Below are 22,853 nucleotides of genomic sequence, written 5' to 3'. Positions count from 1 at the left end.
GTGCACAGCCGATGCCTTTTTCCCCTGCCTAGCCAACGACAGACCGTATTAGGGGCTGAATATCGGAAAGGTATTTCACGTGAACACCGGGATAGAATTTCCACAGGCTAATGAATGGCAAAATGCCTCCTTTCGGAACGTGTCGTCGTTCATTTTCGTGTCTTTCACCACAGGGGCTGGGGCGAAGATGGGCCGTACATATACGTGGACCGTTTTAGATTTTTTTTTTGTGGATGTGAACTCGTGTTTCTGGGGTGGTTTGAATGAACGGTATAAGACAGCGATTCTTAACTTGCGGTCTGTAAAGTAGGCGCTTTGAGACATGTGATGTCCTCTGAGGGTGTTCGTGAAAGTTTTCGCAGGCGTGCACGAGATAAGTCCTGAGGAGTTGAAGTTGGAGGACGATCTAGATTAGAGAGTGTAGGACCGAAGAGTAATGGAAAAAGCGAATAGTTGGAAACGATAAGTAACATTGTTGTGAGAGATTTACCAAGAAAGTTTTGCATTAAAGAGAATTAAGAATTGCTTTTCAATCTCAATAAGTGTTCTTCGTAACACCTTATGTACGATATTTTAAGTAATAAATGTCACAGTTCTACTGTAACGACTCGACGATATAGCCTACTACTGCGTTAACTGATCGATAAGAAATCATGAGACTTCAATCAACGATCTATGTGTAGATATTGTTAAGTATCTACTAATATTTATAATTATGAAAATATTCGCAACGCATCGATCGATCTAGTTCTTTCGCTGGTTTCGCTTTTTCTGAACGCAAGATCGTTCACGAGCGTGATCTTTTGAACAGAGGAAAATTTTTTCTTTACAAGGCTGAGACGCATTGCTAAATCAAAACGATTAGATAGATTCCTCTCCGCGAAATTTCGAAATTCCTTGTTTTCTCAGGTAAATTTGCGTATGCAAACGCGCGCACTCAGACAGACAAAACCAATATACAAAGATAACAAACGTATTAGAGACATTAAAAGAAGATATTGACGATGAAAGGTTATCATACACGTAAAACAAGCTGAAAAAGATACAACGTAGAGTTCTTTACGCGTCTTCAGGAACGCGGTTTTGCTTTCGCGATTTCGTATAATGAAATATTTATTAATCCAAAAATACCTGAAACGAGAGGAGGAAGGTCAATAGCAAGTCCATGGGAGTATTATCGTCTCGTGTATGTGTTACAAGGAAAGAATGATAAAAATATGCGGTCTCCGTACGTTAAAAATTCGCGCTCTACATAGTCATTACTCAATTTCTTGGTCCCTCCTGTTTATTCTTAGCTCGTATTCCACGCGTGTTTCCGTGTACAGGGACACGTGGCTCCAGATGATCGAAGGATTCCTTACGAGGGGCAAGCTGTGGTAATTTGTATCGCGTCTCGCATTCTTTTCACGATTCATCACCTAATGTGCAAAACGCGTAATGTTCACTGGCAACGAGTCGGAAAATTATTTCGCGTATGCTCAGGTGCACATGCTAACATACTGTCAGTCGCAAATGAGCGTACTTGCGATATTTACGGAAGACGGCACGCAAGATCCAAGAGGCTGATAGTTTGCTTCATAAAGCAGATTTTTTTGTTTGATGATAGGTTTAGAAACGTTATAAAACATAGAGTGCGTTGAGTTTGAGAAATACGGAGGCACGGAGAATCGAGGTAAGGGAGGGACACGTCAAGCGATATAACTCGAATTTAGTTTAATTTTGCTGGTATGCAAATATTGTGTGTCAGACTGTACTCCATTTCAGACATCGTACAGTTTCAAATGGATACACCGACCAATTAGCTTCTAAATTATGCGGTTGCCAGCTGTAAAGATCGTGCAGAACCTGTTATCCTTACGAAAGTTGCAAAGCACGTAATTTATACCGGTAAATTACTCTCCCCGCCTCTAAGTAGCCCGGGGTTCGTTTCATATGCGTGTAACACACGATCCAAAAGGGATTTGGTAATACCCCATAGCCGGCTCCAACCGATTTGGCAATCCAAACAGAAGTCAAACGTGCTCGTGACATACCCGTGCCCAATATTTGCCAATACCCATCCACGGGCCGTAGATGGTCTCGAGACGACGAAAGAGCCGGGGCATCGCAAAAATTACTCTCGTTGCACCGTGTTCTTTCTTCAGCGAAAGCACACTCGGTTTCTTCCACCTTTCGTCGAGAGACGTGAAAGGAGGCGCGAATTCGTTTGCATTGCTGATTCAGAAAGGATCTCCCCGTTCGCTTTCGTATGGTTCTCATGTCGACAGTCCGTCCAGGTGATGGCAAAACAATTTGTAGGCGGTATCAGGGGTACAAAGGAGATCGAAACGGCTCTCTCTCTCTCTATTCTTCCGGATCACGATCTTATCGGTAAATCGTTCGGATTGCGTGTGCGTTGCTGTATTTGCGCGTTACTCATTACGTGGCATCGTGTTGTACAATAGAACGATTTATTGCGGCGATGGCGAACGTTTTGAAATTTCATCGCAGTCAAAAGTCCGCGTGAAGTCTTCGCTACTAAAATAGCTAGGGGCGCTGCATAATATTTATCGATTATGAGAGAAATTTGGCTAAGCATTTAGTTTCGAAGCGAAAGGTTGCAGGGCGGTTTGCTCGATTAGTTGCAAATTTCATGAAATATTTTTATTTCGTACCTTGATCGTGTTAGTCACGATTAAAGCCAAATCATTTTATTAGAGGTTCTCGGAATTATCACCGCTTAGATCAGAAGGAATTGAATTCTTTTCGGGACGCGTAACTTCCGGAATGTAAAGTAACAAAGGCAGTTTTCAGGAACGAAGGACGATGAACTCGCAGGCATAGTTCTGGTCGATGATACAGCGTTGTTACTCATCGGTAGTATCGTCATCTTTGATTCTGAAACTCGTTACGCTTAAATACTTTTAACACTCACTGTCACCATGCAATAGTCCTGCATTCCTTGACTTGTGCTCTTTCTACGATCACGTCATTGTTTTCAATGCCAGTAATAACGTTGACAATAACTATGTCAATATTACCAGAAGTTGCCTACAAAACTAGTGGAATAATTTCTATAATTAGGTATGAAAGATATTCGCGAAACCTCCGATGTACGATGCGTACAGTATCTAACATAGCTTCGATTAATTAAACTGGAAGTGATAATTACGCTGTTCTTGTTCATCTTTTTCGCTCTTAAAAAACGAATCATGCTATGATTAATGATCCTAGGAATATATTCCACGTTATAAACACTCCAAGGTAAACTTTTTCAAAGCCTGTACTTAAAACTGTTGTTACGAGAGACGATGCATTTTATTCTGAAATATCGAAAGGAATTTAACGACGAAGGAAAGCCAGAGTTTGCAACCACGAATTACATTTTCGTGCGGTACAATGGGTACCTAGAGGAAGAGGGTAAATATTTTTCTGGCGCCGTGTGAGCGAATAGGCCACAAGAGGGGCAGTTGGCCCGTTCGTTTCCCCTTTTCATCCCTTTTCTTCCCCCTATCCTGAAACGTACCATCGAGCCTTCGACCAGGTAGACCGAAAACGGCCCCGGAAGTCGTCTGTAAAGCGATCCTCTCGCATCCGGCGTATTGTACGGCCGTGCCGCTTTCCAAGCCGGAGAAATCCGCTTTTCCGGGATTTTCGTATCGGGACAAAACGTGGCCGCGATCGACGACAATCTCCGGCGGCGACAAAAGGCGCGGCGTTTTTAAGCCGCTCGAAATTGAAGGTAGGAAACGGCAGGGAAGCGTGTGCACACGCTTGTCACCCAGAATGGGGCAGAAATCGCTGTCGATCTTCAGCTACGCGCGGAACTACGCGTGTTCGAGCCGATTTTTCGGGGATTCCCCCGGAAAACACGACTTCATTCGTGTTCGAGTTTAACCGCTCTTCAAAGTTGCCCTAGGGCTTTGCTGTTCCGAATTTGCCACGAGGATTAGAGCTCTTGATCCCCTGCAAGTACAGACCTTCCAAGGCGGATCTCGTTCTCGATACTTGCCGGAATAACCGTGAAGTTTGAGGAAAATGTAACCGCTATCATACTTAATTAAAAATGTAATTAATTATAAAGTGCATTTCGTAGAAGCACACTTTCCAATTACTCTCTATCGATAGTCGTACGAAACTATCAGCGCGTGCAGTTGGGTAGAGAAAGAAGAGATGAGGAAAAGCGAGATAGGCAGAGGATAACGTTATTCACAAGAAATGTCGCGCGTTGTATCGTACGATTGCGACGGAAGCGCTCGCCTTGTAAGCGACACCGTCATATCCGGAATGAGAGCCGTGGAATTCTAATTCAGCCGAGTCCGGTATCGTTGAAATCTGTTTGTTCAGCCGCTTCTGCCATCCTTAGCCTCATTGTCAGCGGACATAATCCGGCGTGTGTCCTCCCTCGTCGTGGTCAATTACGAACGGCTATCGGAAACGTGGGAATGTTCTCGCACGCTCGCGAACGCGCCGCTTATCATTTCCGTCAGCGGAGCTCTGGCCTGACGCAATTTCTCGCGAACTCGATAACGCCTCGGTTTTAGAGCTTATTGTTCGATACACGGAAGTTTTTCGCGTTCACCAAGCGCCACGTGTCCGGAGAACGGAAAACTAGTTAGACTTAAACAGATTTCCCGTTGAACCGAACTGTCCTCTTGATGTTACAAGCATAGAATAATGGATAATTGCAAAACCATTAGAACTTCGAGGAAACGCGGCCAGTGCATTGTACAAAATGAATTTACAATTCTATCAACATTTTTTACTTGAAAATCACGCTTTTGCGCATTCGTAGAAATAACGCACGTAAGTTCGAAGTGGGAACTGTGTGCATTGTTGAAAAAATTAATTACAGGAAAACCCCGGTGAATATAATGTAGACTTTTTTTTGTATTCTAAACGTTTCAGCGAAGAAAGATACCAGAGGGTTATCGGAAAGTAATTCGTATTGCAAACGAACGTGTTAAAAATTTCTAAAGACTATAAAAGGCTTGGTAGGTAGTAATCTCAAGGAAGTAGGTATTATTGTCGAGTTCACCCTTTTTGCTCCGAACGTTTTTACCATTCGTTGCGAGGTCGATGCATGATAAAAAAAAGAAAGAAAGGAAAAAAGTAGAGAGGCACGGTGCAACTTGTGAAAGGTGATGACAGAGGCAAGAAGTTTCACGCGCGCGTCCGTACACAATTGCAATTTCCGCGAATGTACGATGCGGCAGCGAAACATACGTTGCATCCGGTTCGTCTCTAATTCGCCGTTAAAAGTCCCACGGTGTACAGGAAGAACGAGTAAAACTGGATCGCGGATGAAGACACATTAAGTTCTTCACCAGGGGAAAGAATACTTACATGTTCGTTACTCAACAAATCACTCCGACAGTGAGACTATCTGCTTGGGAAATGCGTTGCGCATCGAACAAAAACGAGATAATAATCGATAACCTGTTGATTTTCTAGACGTTCGATGGATTATTAACCATCCATCCATTAAATTGTTTCGTTGTTAATTTCGCGAATTCGTTCGATTTCACTGTACTTGCGTTTGTCAGTTTATTTAATAAGTCTGCGTTTATTTCACAAATCTTCTATCACTTGATTTATCTCCATTTTGATCGAAAGCTATTCACGTTAAACCGAGTTCAACAGAAACTCATGAAATATATCCTGTTCACCATTTGCTGCGTAACATTTCACTTCGCAAGGCAATAAATCGCCTTCATAGTAATAGTATTTCGCTTCACCTGTGTGCTCCTTCTAATAGCACTCGAAGTTGCCAACAAGCTATTACGTTTACTATTAAATTACTAGTTGCGATCGAGCGTAGTACGAATAATTTAATAACGCGAGTGTGTCCGTTATTAATTCTTCGTGAGCCGAAAAAAATCGGTACTTCTGTTTACTGCATCGATATTGCAATTTGCGTTTCATTAGGAGAGGCGATCGTAAAAACGATAACCGCGCGCGAAGTGTCGCTGTAAGTAATGTAAAAAACACTGGACGGATATTTGATTCCATCGAATCAAGATATATCGGCTGCTAGCTACCGACCAACAGAAAAGATTCCCTCGACGGCCTTCAGCCGCACTCGATAAATTCTCGTACATACGATTTCAAGGGGTTCGAGCCTGTAACTGGGTCATCTCAGCAAGGATACGTCGCGAATGCAATTTATCGAGTGCTCGGAGCCACGAGGAAAACCTCGCGCGATGTCAAGTTCGACTCTAGATCCCTCTGAATCGTTCGCCCGAGCTCTGAATGCTTCGTGTCTCTCCCACTGATCTAATTTTCGCGGCAACTTCTTTTTATTGCCCTGCCATATTGTTTCGCTCCATTTCTCGAACGATTGACAAGTAAAAACTTTGGAAAACTAGACGAGACATACTTTGAAGAAAAAGTAATTTTGCAGAAAGAGTCTGCATGTTTTTCTCTTTTTACCGTACTAAAAGATGGATTCTTTTCCTCAGCGTACTGACGGTTCTCGATGGTATCTGATTAAGTTACCAAATTCGTGTTTCGCAATATCCCCAAGATGCATCGCATTGCTTGTTAAAAACCAGCAAACTACCCACTCGCGGTATCCTATTGATCGGAGCGCGATAATTCATTCGTTTAAGCTCGACCTTTAAAAACAATGAATGATATCATTCCTTTTCTCGTTTGCGAATTAGTAATAAGCTTCGCAGAGAGGCGAACGAAAGAGTTACTCGTGACTTGCCTCGTAGGAATACCACGGTCGATCAAGTAATCGATAATCCGTACGCTCTCAGATTTACAACCGATAACTCGCCTTTCTAATCATTTGTATATTTTACTTTACATATCGCGCGCCATTGTGCTCTCCTAAATTCCCCACTGATCGTACTCCTGTTTAATTAGCCGATAGAGAAAAGAAATGTGCGAGTATTTCTCCGCGAATAAATTTAACGACCACATCGCTACGATCACCTTGAATCTTGCTTCATTTTTCGAAGGTTGGTTATCGGAAATGGTACTTTTGCTCCAAGGTACCCACGAAACTGCGTGTTCGGGCAGTAATCGTGACCCTGTGGCAACCGCGATGGGGCAACAGTTCGTTAGCTCGGTTTAGAAACGTAAGATCGGCACGGCCTCGAAATCGATATTGCGAAGAGCGCGGTGACGCGGTCCTGCTCGACCGAATCCGACGTGTCTGGGGACTCTCGAGACGAGCGAAGGTCTCGTGTGGCCGCGGTTGGGAAAAAAAAAAAGGAAAAGGTGGGATGATGTGCCTTTATCGTGTGCGGAATGGTGCGCCGATCCTTGGCTGTGTTCACGGTTGCGAAAGAACGAGCCGCGGCTCGTGAACGACGACCAAGGGGATTGGCTCGATTTCCTCACGTGCCACGCGGCGCGAGGTGACCGATTGAGAAACGGCCGTGATAACGAGATCCAGAAAATCCACCGTTTCTCTCGCCTCCGCTCTGAATTACTCGTCCCCCCCCCCCCCATTTACCTTCGATGGAAATCGAATTTTCGCGCTCCTCATGGCTGTTCCGACAAAGAGGACCTTTTACGTGAACTGTTTGCGACCAGATTTACGGGACCCTGTGGTTTCTGTTGAAACGTTTCGTACCACGAGGAAGTTAGGAACAGTTTGGAAAATATACTCACGCGAAACGTTTAACCTAGCTACCCCGTACCTCTTATCCCATAAATTCAGTTAATTCATCGCTATTTCGTTACAACGCATGCGGAAGGATCTCCTCAGACAAATGAATTAATTGTATAAACGAACAAAGAACTATTTATTACGATCAGCGTGCTGGTTTTACGGTAATCTTCGCTGGATGCATTTTATTGGACAATAAAAACGGAAAGAAAGGCGAAAAACTATCGAGATAACGTTAGATAATACCCAGCGGCAACTAGCGATGCTCCGCCAGCGTACGCTCTAGTTTCGCAACAGTCAATGAAACATATCGTGATAACTGTTATTCATATTTTCGTTCTACCCGCCTGGTTGCATCAGGGTGTCGCAACAACGGAGAACTCGTGCGAGAAGATGCTCGCGTCAAACTCGCGTCCCGTCTCGTTCCTCAATGAACACACGCGGCCAATATTCTTTCGTCTTCCGAAATTAATAACGTTCAAGGTAAACCTGGCGCGCGGACCAGAACCGATTAACCCACACACATACGCGAATATAAATTATATCTCGCGGCGCTTAAAAATAGTGGCTCGTCGCCGATGTTTCGCTTAAATAAATTCAACGGACGGAAGCGATCGAGTCCTCTACGCGTAAGTAGGGAATATCGTTTCTTCTCACGAGAGGAGAGAAGGATTCTAATTGAATGCAATTTCTCATACCTTCAACTTTCTCGAGCGGAGAACTAGGAATTAATGATTACTCCGGATGTATCGTCCAGTGTCGGTGTAGCGATGTAAGATAAACAAAAAATGCAACGGTACAACGAGATACGGTCCAGGAGAGAGTTTATGAAACGATGAGTTACAACGTCACGGGGGATTAAACAGTAAGATGAAGAGCACGATTTTGCAAGAGTCCATTTTGAAGGAGAATATTCGCGGATGAGGTAGCATAGTCTTACGTTCGAGGACGATCGAGGGATCGAGAGTCTTCAATGACGCACGATTTACCAATCCTTTTCTGTCCCTACTTTACGTGCTCCTCTCTCTTTCTGGCCTTCGTTCACCCAAGTAAAACCTGCCAGACTAGCCGAGTTCAACGCGAATGAATGAGCGTACGATACGATACTACCTAAAAGACGATTGCAGCACGCTGCTTCCGGTATGTGTTCCAACGTTTCGAGAGAAACGCATACGTGGCGGACTGTTTGCTTGGGTGTGCTTTATGGTCACGTTTCAAGAATTTGTTTAGAAACTCTATTTATACTTTCATAGACATAAAGGGAGAGGAACGATTTAGCACGTAAAACATTTTCCAAATCTGGGGCCCCACGTTCACCACTAAGATTTAAATATTGGCATTCACTCGTACCTCTTGTTTAGTTTGCTCCACTGAGAGAGATTACCTCGAAAATGAACGAAATATGGAAGTCGTTTACTCGTTTCTTGGCCTTAATCATTACGGTAAGGTGTGGTGGCTTCAGTCTTATCTGTAATGGAATTATTAAGCGGCGGTTGCTATCGAACATGAATACTTGACTTCTGGATTCCCCAACTATCGCTTCTTTCCTCGACGACAACAATTTTTCCTGAACCCACAAAAACCAGTTCGTCTGCGTCTCATAGAATAAAACCTGGCATCTAAGAGTTAATGATTACCAGGAAATTGAATCGTCCAGTTCCCTGGTATCCACCGCGTGTATCCGTCTACGTAATCGGTATACCTGCATCGATGATTAGCAGCCGATCGGCCGGAGTCATTCCTCCTGAGGCATGCACGTGATCGCTATCCGACCGATCTTTCCCTTTCATCTTTTTTCGTCTCTCATTTTTCCCGCGCCTCCGTTTCTTTCCGTTTTCTAAACGACAATCTGACGCAATCACGCGATACCCGTTACCGATAAGATCGTAGTAGGCGTGTACGTTACCGGGGCTCGCGATGGAACTGTGTTTATTGTTGCCTATGAATCAGTAGGCGCATACCAGTGCAACACGCTTACACGTGCCTCCGTGAGTGCAATGGTCGACGTTTCAGCGAGGGAACGTCACGGAACGTGTTGCGTTCCGATCGTTACGGTGTCACTGAAACAATCGGAATTTACGTAAGAATGTCCCAGCATGAAATCATACCGCGGCTGAGTTCGGGATGGAAAGTTTACGCGACGATAATGAGTCTGCGTTTGGATTTTTCATCCACTGGGGCTTTCTGCAGCCGGGGAAACTGGGAAAGGGGACTTTCGGAGAAGTAAGTCGTCGTGAAGCGAACCGATGGCTTATCTTACGGGGGATTTTTTTTAACAGCTGCAGTGACGATATGGAAATTTCATACGTTATCTTCCGCAAATGAGAATTAGCAGAATCTAAGCTGATGTCGAGTGTAAGAGGATGCTGTGTAAATAATCGTTTGTGATAATGAATAAATTAGATATGTCTTTGAAGAAATGTTGTGGCTACTTTGCCTGCTAGCATATGCAAAAGATTGGATAAATAAGATCACGGTCAATGTTTCACAATGAATGCATATTATTTCTGAAGATGAAATCTTGCATTGACTTCGCATCGAGTCGCAGGGATCGAACGAAGAATTGTTCTATTAATCAAGAAATACAGAAAGCTCTGAAACAGATTAACCCGTAGAAGAGTATCCACGAGTGTTTCCTCTCGACAAATCCTAGAGGAACGACTCTACCTGTGATGAGTAACAACACGGCGGATCACAATGCAAACAGAAACGTGTCACGCGAAACGAATTCTCGAAAGGATACGCGCATCCTGCCCACTTACAGTCTCCATTTGCCGTTGCACAGCCGAGCAGCTGGATAGAGGAAACCGGACAAGAGAGAAAGAACGAGCGAGAAAGTTGGGCATGGGATCCAACTCGTTCCGCTTCGATTTAACCGCAACCCCATGGAAACGTGCGCCACCCATGCGCACGTGGCACATTATTTTCCGTCATGAAAGGAATCCGGTGAACCCATCTGCTCGAAGAGGTATGCAAAGCATCTACCTAGCTGCCGAAACTAACTCTACCCTTACGCTCTTCTCCGAAACCCTTCAACGGTGTTCTTTTTTTTTTACAATGGTCTCGATTCCTGAACGAATAAAATCCTTGCGAATAAAAAACAATCCGTGACGTCCAGAGAGCAAATCTCAATTTCAAATTTCGCGTCGCTGATCGAACTTTCTAGAAGCAAAGAGTCGAATCCTTTCTTCCCACAAACGCCGCTAGCACCGTGACTACTTACATACTGGATAGTTACAAAACAATCAGCAATGTAACCCGACAGGCTTCGACAAAGGGTTTCGTAACGTTCCGTGAAATATCGGGGATGAGATGAACGTGCAGCGGCGGCGAATTACGAGGAATGATCGCCGGCCATTTTGTCGGGCACGAAGATAGAGAAAGCAGAGTCCACGCGTCGCGGAAAGGTCATAGATCTCTCCCGCGGGATGGACAAACGGCGATCGACTTTTCCCTAATGTCCGCGACAGGAGAAAGCGTGGTCGCAGAGAACGTGTACCAGTCCCCGGCTCACGGTTCCGGGATCGATAAATGAAAGCCAAGGCGCATCCATTTGCTAGGATATCTCCCGTTCTTATCTCGGTACCGCCTTTCCGTCGTTCGTGAACATCACTTATGTACGCGTGGGAGGATCCGTGTATCCTTGCCGAAGTTCCTTCGTCCCTATCCACCCCGTCTCGAGCACTTTGCCTCGAGGTTACCGTCCTTCGCAGGAAGAAGGTTGCCAGCGATGGGCACTCGACTCTTTACGGAATCGTGATCATTCATTAGGGAATTTATCATTTTCCGAGAGTTTTTAGGGTCGATTAAAATTGTACGAGAATAGTTCGTCTACGTAGATTTATCCTTTAGAGCTTCGAAGGTTTATTTCTTCGGTATATAAGATAAGTTGTGCAGTAATAACAATTAAAAAGACCCTACTTTCGACATCGAACGCCACGTGCTGGGACGCAAGTCTTTGAAATATATCCTTTTTACTTGGGGAAAATCCTTGGGAGCATTTTGCTGAGTCAGACAATCGAAGCATCGATTCGAAGCGTCTCGTTCCCATCGCTAGAGAAACAGTCGCGCTGCGCCCGTTCCTGTGCTTCTTCCTTTTCCTGCTGGCTTCTCCCATCGACTTATTTATCCTTAACGTGGCCTGGGCACGAGCGAAAATGCCGGCGAACCGGTTCCAGAATTTTTCGTCGGCCCCCAGTCCCGGACTTTAGACCGGTATTCCTCCACGTCGCAGGATGCGTAGGCTGTTTCGCGGTGCATTTCGCGAAATCACCATATCCATTCCGGATACGCGAATTCGTACCACTTATTCGTGTCACGAATACGCGGCGTTCGTATCCGCTTGTCCGCCGCGCGTACATCGCGCGAATAAGCGATGCAGATCGATGGGTTTTGAGGAAAATCGTATACGTATCAACCTTGACACAAATTTGGTGTCAATCGATTTAACTAACGATTCATTAATTAGCTCGCCTTGACGTTCAGCCTGGAGTTATTGCTTGTTTCACGTTGAAAAAAAAAAAAAATTCGCTTCAACAACTTTATCACGTTTCGAGCGTTTACATTATTCTGCACGTATCTACGTGTGCTCCGCTGGTACATGTAATACGTTTTAAACTTGTCCAACTTGTTCAATCCTATCGCTTTTCATGTGACACATACGTACGTACGTGATTTCTGCGACAGAGTGCCGATGTCGAGTCAGAAGTGATATATGCGACCGGTGCTCAAAATATAAGAACCTACGATCGATACCCTTTTTCGTCTCGTTGAAGAGCCGTGCTCGTTTCAAAACTTCTCGTTTCGCGGTGTAATACCACGTTATATCACTGGTGCCGTTTCGCAATAGACCTCCTGATCGAAATCTTTCGTAAAACGAATACGTCGTAATTCTTATCTGCGAATGAAGTAATAAGCATCGAAACGATCGTTCCTGGAACTGCGGGCTTTTATCGGTTGCGTATTCGATGACTGTAAGCTTGCACTCTCAACCTTTTCCAAGCAACGACGGATGATCTCACTTGCGAATAGTACCTACTTAAGTAGGTGTAACGTCGCTCCGTGGTGCACGAACATTTAACGGGACAGTTGCTCGTTGTTTGCCACAGCGATTCTGTGCGACACTAATTAACTCGAGTCCTTGAATTAATCATTTTAACGTACTTCGTACGTCGCCAGACGAACTGGAACAGAGTCTCGAGGGCCTCGGATCTAAGCTACAACCGCGATATTAAATAATTTCTATTGCGTCAGGGAAAGGAATACTTCTTTTTCCTTCAGAGGTTCAAATTAACATCTGACAGTTGTGTCCGCGAATCTCTGTTTGCGCAACCGAAATATATTTCGCATACTTGTAATAAGCATCAGCCTCTTGCACAAACAAGGGATACATCTCTCTAGAGAGACTGGAATTAACATTCAGCTACCTTGGACGTCCTGTCTGGACGTAAATTGAATATTTTTGAATGCGAATCAGGAGACGAATTTCGTTGCTGCATTCGTGTTGATCGATGCATAGATAAATGGTACGATAGAATCTCTAATATTCATGTGTATTTATGTATTTGAAAAAGTGAACTTTGTTTCATTTATATCGACGATTCTTACAGAACGTCCCAAGGAAAACTTTTATTTTTTACCACTGTTTTTGTAAATACCGTTTAACGTTTTCTTGTGGTCTTCGCGAAAAGACAATTCAAGATACCTAGAAGCAGCCTGCATCTTTTTTCGAGGGTGCAGATCCCGAGCACAGGTGCAGTTTGCGCAATGCAGACTCTACAACGATACTTTTTGATCGATCCCGATGGAACACAGATGTGTGTCACCGTGTCTCGATGTGCGCGCGCGTGTGAATGTCCGGCATGCTTTTCGATATCGGATACAAGTCAATAATAGATGATATGCACCTATGTACACTGTGAAACGTATAGCCTATCCAGCGTAGTTAGCCTAACAACACAACTATCGAATGCGCTACTTTAAACAGTCGATTCAAGAAACAATTGTAGTTCGAAAAGGACTATTTCGAAAAGATCATTAATTCATTCATTAACGATACCATCCGACTATGCGAGCGTTTCAATCGGAAAGTTCACAATGTTTAGATACAAAACAAAAAAAAAAAGTGACCTCAATTGACGTAATTATGAATTAAAATATAAATACTAATTTTACTTGGAACGATAACTACCAGAGCCACTGACTTATCACGACTCACTGGCGATTGGAGTTTAAATACAAACTCTAATTTTACTTTGCACGATAAGTACCAGTGGCATTTATCAGTCAACTTTCACTGTATTAAAGTCTCAGTCGAGATACGCGATTCATTTGAATATTGCTTGCACCGTTACTAACCTGCTCCCTAAAGGCACCCTTCCGTCAGGAGGAAGCACGGCTAATCCCAGTTAACCCGGAAACATCGAAAATTGACGCAGGACAATGGTAACAGTCCCGCGAAGGGGTTGAGTTCGAGCGAGACCGTACTAACACGGCTAACTATATTCCGTAAGTGTCGTCGCCTCGAAATCCACGGATGTTACGGTGAATGGACGTTGACTACGACCGTCATTGTCGAATGTCGCAATCCGCCTCGAGCGAGGTCATTCACGAGGTTTCGAGGCCCGTCCTTCCCTTTGATTCCCCACGAAGATGCAGCTGCGATGCGACCGTAATGGCCACCGACCATAATCGCACCCACGCGTTCCTTTCTGATCTGAACGCCGTACGGCGTTCCCAAAATCTTCCTCGTCCGAGTCTGTCCAATCATCAGGTCCAGTCTGATGTAACAAAGAGCTGATGTTTAATCACCGATTGAGAAATCAGAAGCTATCTCGTATCGCTCCTAAAATAATTTCGAATTAAGTAATAGGTAGATTAGGGATACGCTTTAAGGAATCATTGACCCCCTCGTATCGAGCGAGCCTTCGTAAACTAAATAAAACGGGCGAACCGACACTCTGACGTATCAATTCACCGCGAACGATAGAGCAAACTGAGCAAGTACAATGTGCACAGCTGGGAATTGGTCGCAATTGCGATTACAGAGAGCGAACTCCGACGAATGAGAAACGGCAACGTTACGACACACACCACGATCCGTCTCGTGGTCTCCGCGGTCTCTCGACGACTTTTCGAAGGATCAACAGATAACTGGTAAAAAAGATTTTCGTTTACACTTGCCGCGCGTATCTTCCCTTTGTCCTCGGCAGAAAATACCAACTTATCGGTTTATCAAACGAATATTCTTTTCTCTAAAACGGCTACGTGTCACTATGTGAGGCAACGTCCACGAGAGATTAAGCGATCCGCATTTTTTCAAGGCGAAACCGTGGAACTATCTACTTACTTGCTTTACTGCCAACTGATAACGAATCGCGATACTTTGCCGTTTTGCAACTTATACATATCCATCTATCGTCGCGGAGGTATTCGCGCGAGGAAACAATCTATAACTTCGATGTTCATGTTTTTCTACGAGAACTACTGCGTGTCGTACCCGAGCAAAGCTGAATCATTACAAATAAATGTTAACCAGAACACGTGGTCGATGAAGATCAAACCACTTCCGAGAACGGACCTACCGAAAGCCAAAATAAATACTTATAAAGAAAAACAAGCGTTTAATCGAAAAACCTTTCCGGAACGACCGATAAGGCCGCGCGTATCACCGGAAACGCAGCCGTCTGCCAATCAGAGACCCGCTCGTTTATGTTCCTGTTCCTGTTGTCGGGTGGGGTCCGCTATCGAGGGCAGATAACAGTCCTGTACACGGTTCGCCTCCTGATGGGGCCTACTTCATAGTTTAAAATCTTTTTCTACCGCACAGCTGACCAACGTTCAAAATCCAACGATAGCTTAGTCCAATATTACATCATTCTTGGGTATCAATGGATGTATGCACGCGTAGATGAGTAATTACTAGAAACTCGAGCACTAATCGCACACTCGGCATTCTAAACGAATTCACAAATGGAGCCGATCTCAGTTTGACTGCTTGCGACAGTACCCTTCGAAGGAAGGCAAACTCGCAGCGGAAGTCGATGTATCCTCGACCGCCGCCGCCGCCGTCGCCATCCTCAGTTGGCTTAATCGAGGAAACGTGACCGCTTCGAAGTCTGCAACTCGCAGAGACGTGTCTCGAGGCCCTGAAACGATGTCCAGAGCCTGGAGGCCGTACACTTGTACCCGTGACTGCTGCTCGAGCATCGATAGAGGCCTCGAGGTTTCCCAGGTGGATGACCGTTTGGTATTGTGCCGTGATTAGGCCATCGGTAATTAACGAAAATACCAGGTTTCTGGCCGTAAATCATGCGGGTTCGATGGTAGTTTAAGAAGTGGAGATTTTGGGTAGCTTTATTGCTTCTCGGTTACTTGATTATGCGTCTGGGCGGTTGGTTCAGTATTTTTATTTACTTATTATTTTTTATTATGCGAGTTATGAGAGACGTAAATTAAATTTAGGTTCGCGAGACTAATATTACTGTAAATTTATTCAAGGTAGAGTAGTTTAGACGGATGTAGAATTTATTAAAAATGGAAATCTGAAAAATTTGTATTTTAAAAAGATGGATACACAATACAGACACGCGTGTGCATACACGCGCAACAGTGAATAATGTACATCTAACAGTGTACTTGGAAACGTTGAACGAAACAGATGCCCTAATTAATGAAATTGGGTTGCCCCATTTGAAAGAATTAGAGCAGCTCCAAAATAGAAGCGGTCGTTAATCGTCTTCAAGATTCCCAGAAGTATGCTAACACTCGTACAAATTACATAGCTAAAAGCAGGCTCGTTAAAAAAGGTCATTACGACCCTAGAAATATAGTCGTCAACGATGCTGACATCACGGAATCGTGACTGCTTCCTCGCGATCAGCTGATTCCGGGCTACTAATTCTCGATATCCGATTCGTCAACACGATCACCGTTTCTCAATCGTCGTTATAATCTCAATTTATATTCCGACGTATAACGACCATCGACGAAGTTACACAAACACATTATACAACGTGATGCAACGGCGGGCCTCTAGGTAGAAAAGCAATATTCAAATCGACACGTGGAGACCTTTTCTTTGGGAATAATACGTCCGCGAAAGAGGCAGCGTATTTCATAAACCTTCATGTTGTAACATAATCGGTTGTACCCAATCTAATGCAGCTCGAACTTTGAAATGTGTTATCGTAATTCAGAAAAGCGCTGCTTCCGCCATTTGTTCACGCAGAAAGGTAGAATAAGATACGCGAGTTTAAAGTGGAACGTTATCGCCACGCGTGCATACCAGCGGAAGTGGCTCTGGACGGAAAAAACTCGGCATTTAAATTCGTTTGCTTAAGAATTGCATAAGAACTGGACGATTTAATGAGTGGCTCGCACCGAATGAAACAGTGGTTTCACGGTCACCGACGTGAGATGATACAATTTTCCGTGCATCGTCTTCTCTCGTCCATGGGCACTGAGTCAGTGAACCACGTCCCACGACGAATGGAAAGTTGCATTAACTCGTGCAATCGAGATCGGAAAAAGCGTAACAACATATTCGATCTAGATTGGCCAACGATTTTACATCTGGAACACGATGTTCGCAATCGATCGCGATTCGTGTGTCGGCCATACTAAACACGGCATGATAAACCTTTCCGCTTACGAAAAGCCGCATATCTCCGCGATACGTCACGTCAACTGCCTGGGTTAGATTTTCGTGGCAAATATTAAGTTTCCACAAGGAATTTTTAAAGCATACGTATATCAATTCTGTAATATGCTACTTGCAATCTCGCATATGTTGTAAGATTGTGAAATACAGGTAAACACACACGCACAATAGACGTATGAAGGTTACTATTAGTAAGAAACTAGGGAAATTTAAAATCCCTGCGCCACGTGTCTTTTAACAGGTGAATATTTATTTAAAAAATGCTACGTTCATTTTCATCGTTTCTATGTGGAAAAATAGCTACTTTAACTAGACAGATTCGAAGAACGGAACGATGGCGCTCTTTATTACCGAATAATGTGCCATTTAGCGCCTAATAAGTAATACATTAACACACCTGTCTGTGTGTTGCATGTGAAGTGAAAAAAGGTAACGTCACTTCAACGTGTGAAGCATAGGTAACGAAAATGAAGTCGTTAATTCATTATATGTACTACGGATTCGATCGATGGATGATCGATAAATCGCTAGTTGCAACTCGGCGCAATCTGACGTGTTAGACACGCAATTACGACATTTGTTATCGCACACGCGAAAGTGATTGCACAAAAATTCATACAATGGATACCTGTTGTTCGTGAAAATCTAAAAGAATGAGACAATGACTAAGTCGATACCGATATCGTTCGAACTTCAGTTTATTGTTCAGAAGTTTCTGTTGGAAAAACTGTGCTGCGAATCGATGGGAACGAAATTGCTGAGCAAACTTATGAATTCAAATTATGAAATTCGAAGGAAAAAGGAGAGTAATCGTTATGACTAATGTAGATTGCTCGTAACATCGTACTTTTCGACCACACTTTTGTGCAACACTGTAACAAAACTTGATTGCGATAGTTCTTGTAACAGAGGAGAAGAACGAGTCTCTGATCGAGAAAAATTAGTGCTGCTCGTTGTTTACGTTCGTTCGATGCCTATTTATACGGGGAATGTTGCACTCGCGGTTGCGAAAATGGAGAATGATACGATTCAGTGGAATCGGATATCTAAAAGCCAGTTTTTTGTAATCGGGTGCAATCCGAATTGATTAAACGAGACGTTTCACCATGATACAAGTTGCTCCCTCTTACGAAAAAACGTGACCTGTCGCGACGACTACTTTTAAGTACTTAGTGTGGGAGCGATGCGCTATGTCACTCTGATGCAATTAACAGGAATCGAGAAATCACGTTGGTCGTGAAATTTTTCAATATTGCTCGCAAAACTTCGCAATTTCCATTGTGAAATCGTTTCCGATGCAGTATGTAACAAGCTGTACCACTCTGATATAATAACCGGTGCAATTTGTTAATGGAAACAATTAAGTGGAAAGTATTTACAGATACTACAACTGATAGAAGATAAAATTTTGATTAAAAGATTTTGAGAACGTTTTTAATTGCACTTCAATCTCGATAAATTTACGTGGGCGTAACGGAATGTGCTTGACCGATTCAAAACAAATGTTCAAGCAATTGTTGTTGCGATGAGGCAGATAAAATTAAAAAGCACTGCTTAGATAATTTTTTACTCTTCAGAAATCGAGAAATAGGTTTCTAATACGATCCATAGATCCGAACTGATTTTCCCTGTTCTTTCTCAGATTCGAACAGCTGATGACATCTCTGTGAATGACTGAAAGCCCTTCGAGCGTGTCGTAACGTATTGCAAAAAGGTGTGAGAATGCAACATGACGCAATAAATAGAACCAAATACACCTTCCCTAACCCAAATATTAAATATCCATTATTAAGCCCAGTCTTAAACACATTAAACCGTTTAACACATACATTCGACATATTACATCCCATAAAAGTATACGAACAAACGTCGCTATGTTCCCACACAATGACACATTGTGAGTGTGTTGGCGGGTATATCTGTCGGTCGCAGTTTTCCCAATAGGGCAGTCATAATACATGGGCCGCGATCGACAGAAGATTAACGAGTGCGTGCGATCTTAATTCGTGTAATCAGCGTGAATTTTCGTGCTTCGAAGCGGTAACAGACCGGAAGATTAACCGATGCCGTGGGCTGCATGCCGTATCGCACGTACGCGCGTAGTCCAAGGAGCCAACCGAGTACGTACCAACCGATATTGTATCGTAAATTTGCACTTTCTCGTCGTTGCCTCGCCTCGTTTAAACAATTTCGTGCGTCGCTCCCGAGCAGCCCCTTTGTTCGCGATAATTCCGTCCCCGTGATTTATGGTAGCCCTGACGACGATCGTCTCTCTCACGCGAATAAAACAGACAGAAGTGACACGGTTACCCGCAATCTTGGATGCGAACAAGTTTCGCGATCAACCATCAGCCGTGTGTGCATTCGTTTCGCAACGCGACGTTCCCTTGCAATTCCTTTGCAATTCCTTTGCAATTCCGTTCCAACGAGAAACGAGCCTTTTCGTTCCGTTCATTATTACATCATTATCTTGCGGATTCACTTCTTTTCTTAAGCTTAATCGGTTACATTATTCGCGTGTGATAACGCCGAACATGTAATTTTTGTTGTTGAACTTATCTACATGCTCCCTTTTTTGTTACCAATGCGTATGTTCGTGATAGGACCGAGACGGCATATTGTTCCTGCTTTACGTCAGATTACCCTATCGGGGTCGCTTCATGTTTGCTGAATTTTTTCATTAATTGGACGAAATGAGATAGTTTTTTCTTGTTTAACGACGCTCGAGATTAGTTAAGTCGGAATTCTTTCGATTCTTCATTGGCAAACATCGAGTTTGTATCTCTTTACTGCGTATTCTTTTTTTCTCTTGCAATACTTTTCAGGATAATATAAATTGGATAAGGAACACGTTGATTAAGACGGAGCTACACGAACAAACTGTACACGGGATAAAAATGCAAAAGCACTGAGAAACAACGTGCACAGATGCATTGCGATTTATTACGATTTGTTACGTCCAAGTTTGCTCATCGACGTTTCTTCGAATACATCACTTCTCGCGCTATTTTTCTTAACTGCGAGGCACGCATCAGCCGCATGCTATTTATGAAAGTTGACCGACCAAAGACCGCAGGCTTCATAATCACCGGAAGTAACAATTTTTGACAACGATTGCCCACGTCGTTACTTTTTCCTTCAGCGCAATCACGGTCTCGCGAGACATCCGCGAAAATAGTTTCGACCGTGAACATAATCGTGCGTCCGGCACGTTTACCATGAGAATGCCCGCAGAAGAACCATGCAAGTTGTTGCAAAAGGACTTGCAGAAAGTCCCGAGACGGTGATTGTCGCGAAACTCTTTGCATCTGCGATTCTCTTCGATTTCTCTTGTCTTTTGAAGAGGGAACGTGTAGCATTTAGATACGCACGCAAAAGACAGCTTACTCAGAATATTATTATATTACGTCAGTTATCGAAAATCCCACAACCTATACCTCTTGTAACTAAGTAACTGTAATGTGACAGTTGAAAAAATCATTAGCAGAAACTAAAAATTCTGGAAACTTCTAATCCGGATTTAGTGAAAAGGGAAAACAAACATCACGAACAACGATATCGAATCTTACGCAATTCAGCTCAGAATGTCTCCCAGCAAGATGCAATGCTAGTTTACTTTTACATCAAGCTAAACGCAGATAATCTTTATCACAATCCAAGTCCAGTCACACCGATTCATCGATTCAAGACAGTGAAACACCGTGAAACTTTCATTTATCAAATGATATGTCTCGCTTCACTTTATCCACTCGTGACAATCAATAATAGGCACACCTAAAATCGTGTCGCAAATCCACGAATCTCTGCATAACTAATTAATCACGTTTCTCGGGACGCAGGAAGTGTTCAGGCGTTGCGCAAGTCCGTCGAATCTTTCGAAACTCTTGAAATTTTTGGAATCACCATACGTGTGTACACAGTGCTCTCATCACCCATTGTCTACGACGAGTCAGTCAGCAACGCAGTAGTTACCGATGACTAATTGTCGAGTAGTAATCGAGCCACGGTCGGGCAATTCCTCTCGACGCGTGCATACACGCGCGTGTACAAGCCTGGAGCAAAGGTAACGTACAGAGAGATGCCCAACGAAATTTATGCATGACTCGCGTCACGTATTCACGTTTGCCTAACGTTTCTACCGTCTATCCGTATCAATTATCAGCCCAGCCACCTAATGACCTCCTATCTATCTCGCAGTCAGAAGTGATTTTAAAACCGAATTCTTCAAGGTCCGCTTTTTTCCGCTGACTTCTGAAATCGTGCGATTCGAAATCGCGCGAGCTTTCAAATTGGAAAGGAACTAGACGCATTCGCTGTTTTAGTAATGCGATAGTAAGGAGAGAATATGACGGACAAAAATAATACGGTTGATTAAGTCGACGTTTCCGGTCGACTACGTACGTAACGAAGAGCCTTCTTTTAACCGAGAGCGAAGGTACGACGATGATGCAGCTCCGAAAATATTTCTGTGAACGAGTTCCGAACGGATATGCACCTTTTTAATATCTTTACGAAGGTGGTGGATGAGAACGAGAAAGGAACGAGACGGAGCGAAGAAGAAAACTGGTCGACGAGAATCGAAGGTCGCTCGCCAAGTGTATTTGTTCGAATCCAAGATAGCCTTTCGCAATCACGGCTGGTCAATGACTTTCCAAATCCATCGGTATCTGGTTTTATTTACAGGTCTCTCGCATCTACGGTAGACAAAATTAAACATAATATCCGTTTTATCAGCTGCAACGATTCATTCAGCAGGAACAATATCATTATCCCTACGAGAAAGCGTCGACTTTCGTAGGTTTACGAAAATCACGTACACTCCTCTTATCGTTTAACTAGATAATAAACCAAGGTGTCGTGTCACGAAACGTTTTTCGGTAGGCGGCGATAAAAGATAAGGAGTCGGCCAATAAATATCGCGTGCAAAAATACAAATATTTCAACGGAATCTCCGGAAATCGATGCTAGTACTCAGGAACAACAATAGCGGGAACCAATCGAGTCCAGAATCGGTCGAATAAAAAGAAATCTGGAGGCGTTTCTGACGTCCGAAAACAAAGTCCAATCAGTCGAAGATTGTAATCCGTTATCGAAATTACGTTCTTGATAAATATTCGTCAACCTTGAGGCCGCTTCAGCCACCGCGCATGACGAAATTTCTACGGCAACATCCGGCGAAAGATCGCGCGTGAATTGAAAACAAGTATTATTCTGATGTCGTCATTTAAAACGGAGCAAAAGGAACGAATTAACCGCGATTAATCAGGGTTAAATTCAAGAACAGAGTGCTTGCAGAACCTCGCTCTTTCACATTCCCTGTACTTTTCCTATCTCGGACTTTCGTTATATTTTTAGATTCACAAAGATTCGATGGTCGATAACGCTTTTGAGACTCTAAATGAAAATGTATGTAGATAAATTGATACGATTCAAAAGCATCGAATGATCGATTTTATCGAAATACACTGGTTAGTTAGGATCTACTGGTTGGTATCAGATAATTGGCACGTTTAGTAAGATCTATCGTTTCCTGAGCGCATCCAAACCGCCGTTTTCGTTGACATACATGGTCGGCTTGAATCATCCCAC

The 22,853-nt window shown here is 43.5% G+C and overlaps 1 protein-coding gene across 9 annotated transcripts in view; it reads right to left on the bottom strand.

The window, feature by feature from the left end:
* LOC143424017 (putative RNA methyltransferase CG11342) overlaps window positions 1–22,853 on the bottom strand; it is a 29,041-nt gene that overhangs the window by 3,039 nt on the left and 3,149 nt on the right. For 2 of the 9 annotated variants that reach the window (XM_076895814.1, XM_076895813.1), the window contains exon 2: window positions 9,241–9,663. The exons of 5 other annotated variants lie outside the window; for them this stretch is intronic. The gene's annotated coding sequence lies outside the window, so the exon portion shown is untranslated. The remainder of the gene's footprint in view (window positions 1–9,240; window positions 9,664–22,853) is intronic. 2 more of the 9 variants (XM_076895812.1, XM_076895816.1) reach the window with 2 other exon arrangements.

This window comes from Xylocopa sonorina, chromosome 5, assembly GCF_050948175.1.
Source record: "Xylocopa sonorina isolate GNS202 chromosome 5, iyXylSono1_principal, whole genome shotgun sequence".
In the NCBI taxonomy this organism is placed as follows: Eukaryota; Metazoa; Arthropoda; class Insecta; order Hymenoptera; family Apidae; genus Xylocopa; species Xylocopa sonorina.
Note: the sequence above shows the minus strand (reverse complement) of the source record. Positions and strands in the feature narration are given on the sequence as shown.